This window comes from Coregonus clupeaformis, chromosome 23, assembly GCF_020615455.1.
Source record: "Coregonus clupeaformis isolate EN_2021a chromosome 23, ASM2061545v1, whole genome shotgun sequence".
Lineage (NCBI taxonomy): Eukaryota > Metazoa > Chordata > Actinopteri > Salmoniformes > Salmonidae > Coregonus > Coregonus clupeaformis.
Genome location: NC_059214.1, coordinates 13361361 through 13365892, shown reverse-complemented (window position 1 = coordinate 13365892; position 4532 = coordinate 13361361).

The window sequence follows — 4532 nt, the reverse complement described above, 5'->3', positions numbered from 1 at the left end:
GTAAAAACTCAACTCGTCGTGTTTGGAGGACAAAGAATGCTGAGTTGCATCCAAAGAACACCATACCTACTGTGAACGGCATGGGGGTGGAAACATCCATGCTTTGGGGCTGTTTTTCTGACCTGTGTCATTGCCAACAAAGGGTATATAACAAAGTATTGAGAAACTTTTGTTATTGACCAAATACTTATTTTCCACCATAATTTGCAAATAAATTCATTAAAAATCCTACAATGTGATTTTCTGGAGAAAAAAAATCTCATTTTGTCTGTCATAGTTGACGTGTACCTATGATGAAAATGACAGGCCTCTCTCATCTTTTTAAGTGGGAGAACTTGCACAATTGGTGGCTGACTAAATACTTTTTTCCCCACTGTAGTTTACCAATAAAATGGTCTGATGGTGATGTGGATATACTCGGAATACATATCCCAAAGGAAATAAATGATCTCACTTCAATACATTTTAATAGAAAGTTAGCAAAAATAGATAAGATCTTACTACCATGGAAAGGAAAATACCTGTCAATTTGTGGAAAAATCACACTGATTAACTCTTTAGTATTATCCCAGTTTACCTATTTGCTTATGGTCTTGCCTACGCCTAGCGAATAGTATTTTAAGTTATATGAGAAAAAAATATTCAATTTTATTTGGAACGGCAAGCCAGACAAAATTAAAAGGGCATATTTATATAATAAATATGAATTCGGAGGACAGAAATTATTAAATATTAAAGCATTAGACCTATCACTAAAAGCTTCAGTCATACAAAAGTTATACTTAAATCCGAACTGGTTCTCAAGCAAATTAGTAAAATTGTCTCACCCAATGTTCAAGAAAGGCCTTTTTCCCTTTATTCAGATTACAACAACTCATTTGCAGTTATTTGAAAAGGAAACCATCTCCCAAATATCACTATTTCTAAAACAAGCCATAGAAAGTTGGTTGCAATTTCAATTTAATCCTCCAGAAACGACAGAACAAATAATGCAACAAATATTGTGGTTAAATTCAAATATACTAATTGACAAAAAACCTTTATTTTTTGACAGAATGTTTAAAAAAGGTATAATCTTCGTAAATGATATCATCGGTAGGACTGGTGGAGTTATGTCGCACATGCAGCTAACAAAAACATATGGAAATGTCTGCTCTACCCAAAATTACAACCAAATAATTGCAGCCTTACCGCAAAAGTGGAAGAGGAAAGTGGAAGGCGAAGAAAGTAAGGAACTTGTCTGTCGGCCTTGCATTAAAGAACAGAATTGGTTAAGGAAAACTGTGATAAATAAAAAGGTATATCACTTTCACTTAAGGACCAAAGGATTGACAGCCGTCCCATATAGATTGCAAAATAGTTGGGAAGAGATTTTTGACGTACCGATCCCATGGCATAGTGTTTATGAACTGACACGCAAAACGACACCGGATTCAAAAATTAGAATCTTTCAATTTAAATTATTATATACAATTCTTGCTACCAATAGAATGTTATTTATATGGGGGATACAATCTTCCCAGCACTGCAGATTTTGCTGTGAAGAGACAGAATCATTAGATCTTTTTTTTTGGTTCTGTCCATTTGTAGCTTATTTTTGGACACAGGTCCAGGAATGGCTAAAGGATTGCAATATTTACCTGGAGCTAACCTTGCAGATAGCATTACTGGGTGATCTGAAAAGTCATAGTCAATCGATCAATAATATAATAATACTTTTAGCAAAAATGTTTATTTTTTAATTCACAATCTGTAGAAGCAATGAGAATAGAAAGGTTCAGAACTTTTGTAAAACATCACAGTACGGTTGAAATATATATGGCAAATAGAAATCCTATATGGATGGTGTTAAGAGATAGATGGGAGGTATTGAATAGAGTTGAAGGATGGGACTAATAACAAATAACAACAAATAATAACAAAGATAGCTAATAATGTAAGCATACTGTGTCCATAATAAGTATATAGGTCGTATGTTGGGAGCTTTTGGGAAAGAGCACAGTTAGAAAGATATGGCATATAGAAGCAAACCGGATGGACATCATGAAAATGATCGGAGAGGTTGAGAGTAGAAGTTGTTCAGGAGCAAAAAAATTAAATATATATATATATATATAATTATTGTAAAAGTAACTGTGTCCATAAGGTGTAGATAGTAAGTATAGACCGGAAGTAGAGGCCTGGGCATTGTTGTTCACTAATTTACTCCAAGTAGGGAAAGGATGGCGGGGTTGAAAAGTAATAAAGGGGAGTATATACACTGCTCAAAAAAATAAAGGGAACACTAAAATTACACATCCTAGATCTGAATGAATGAAATAATCTTATTAAATACTTTTTGTCTTTACATAGTTGAGTGTGCTGACAACAAAATCACACAAAAATTATCAATGGAAATCAAATTCATCAACCCATGGAGGTCTGGATTTGGAGTCACCCTCAAAATTAAAGTGGAAAACCACACTACAGGCTGATCCAACTTTGATGTAATGTCCTTAAAACAAGTCAAAATGGCTCAGTAGTGTGTGTGGCCTCCACGTGCCTGTATGACCTCCCTACAACGCCTGGGCATGCTCCTGATGAGGTGGCGGATGGTCTCCTGAGGGATCTCCTCCCAGACCTGGACTAAAGCATCCGCCAACTCCTGGACAGTCTGTGGTGCAACGTGGCGTTGGTGGATGGAGCGAGACATGATGTCCCAGATGTGCTCAATTGGATTCAGGTCTGGGGAACGGCGGGCCAGTCCATAGCATCAATGCCTTCCTCTTGCAGGAACTGCTGACACACTCCAGCCACATGAGGTCTAGCATTGTCTTGCATTAGGAGGAACCCAGGGCCAACCGCACCAGCATATGGTCTCACAAGGGGTCTGAGGATCTCATCTCGGTACCTAATGGCAGTCAGGCTACCTCTGGCGAGCACATGGAGGGCTGTGCGGCCCCCCAAAGAAATGCCACCCCACACCATGACTGACCCACCGCCAAACCGGTCATGCTGGAGGATGTTGCAGGCAGCAGAACGTTCTCCACGGGCGTCTCCAGACTCTGTCACATGTGCTCAGTGTGAACCTGCTTTCATCTGTGAAGAGCACAGGGCGCCAGTGGCGAATTTGCCAATCTTGGTGTTCTCTGGCAAATGCCAAACGTCCTGCACGGTGTTGGGCTGTAAGCACAACCCCCACCTGTGGACGTCGGGCCCTCATACCACCCTCATGGAGTCTGTTTCTGACCGTTTGAGCAGACACATGCACATTTGTGGCCTGCTGGAGGTCATTTTGCAGGGCTCTGGCAGTGCTCCTCCTGCTCCTCCTTGCACAAAGGCGGAGGTAGCAGTCCTGCTGCTGGGTTGTTGCCCTCCTACGGCCTCCTCCACGTCTCCTGATGTACTGGCCTGTCTCCTGGTAGCGCCTCCATGCTCTGGACACTACGCTGACAGACGCAGCAAACCTTCTTGCCACAGCTCGCATTGATGTGCCATCCTGGATGAGCTGCACTACCTGAGCCACTTGTGTGGGTTGTAGACTCCGTCTCATGCTACCACTAGAGTGAAAGCACCGCCAGCATTCAAAAGTGACCAAAACATCAGCCAGAAAGCATAGGAACTGAGAAGTGGTCTGTGGTCACCACTTGCAAAACCAGTCCTTTATTGCTCTTGCTAATTGCCTATAATTTCCACCTGTTGTCTATTCCATTTGCACAACAGCATGTGACATTTATTGTCAATCAGTGTCGCTTCCTAAGTGGACAGTTTGATTTCACAGAAGTGTGATTGACTTGGAGTTACATTGTGTTGTTTAAGTGTTCCCTCAATTTTTTTGAGCAGTGTATATAAAAAACATGGGGGATTGGAAGTGATGCAGACAATTACATTGATAGAAGATACAACCTATCTGCAATATTAAGCTGATCCATCCCCCAGAAGAAAAAAAAAGTGTTGGTCACATGTTTCATGAGCTGAAATAAAAGATCCCAGAAATGTTCCATACGCACAAAACGCTTATTTCTCTTAAATTTTGTGCAAATATTTTTTCCTTTGCCAAGATAATCCATCCACCTGACAGGTGTGGCATACCAAGAAGCTGATTAAACAGCATGATCATTACACAGGTGCACCTTGTGCTGGGGACAATAAAAAGCCACTCTAAAATGTGCAGTTTTGTCAATTGGCATGCTGACTGCAGGAATGTCCACCAGAGCTGTTGCCAGAGAATGTAATGTTAATTTCTCTACCATAAGCTGCCTCCAACGTTGTTTTTGAGAATTTGGCAGTAAATCCAACCGGCCTCACAACTGCAGACCACGTGTAACCACACCATCCCTGGACCTCCACTTCCGGCTCATTGTGCAACTTCATGTTTTCAATAATCTATGCCAACCCTGTCTGTTTTGTCCCATAGTTGTGCAGGTGCTAAACAACCAACCCGTCTATTATAAGTCCTTTAACTGACCTCATTCTCTAAATAAGCAGTTGATTAACAGAAAAACTGTGCAAAAGAGGTACAAAGAAAGTGGAAGACACCTGTGGTTGCCATT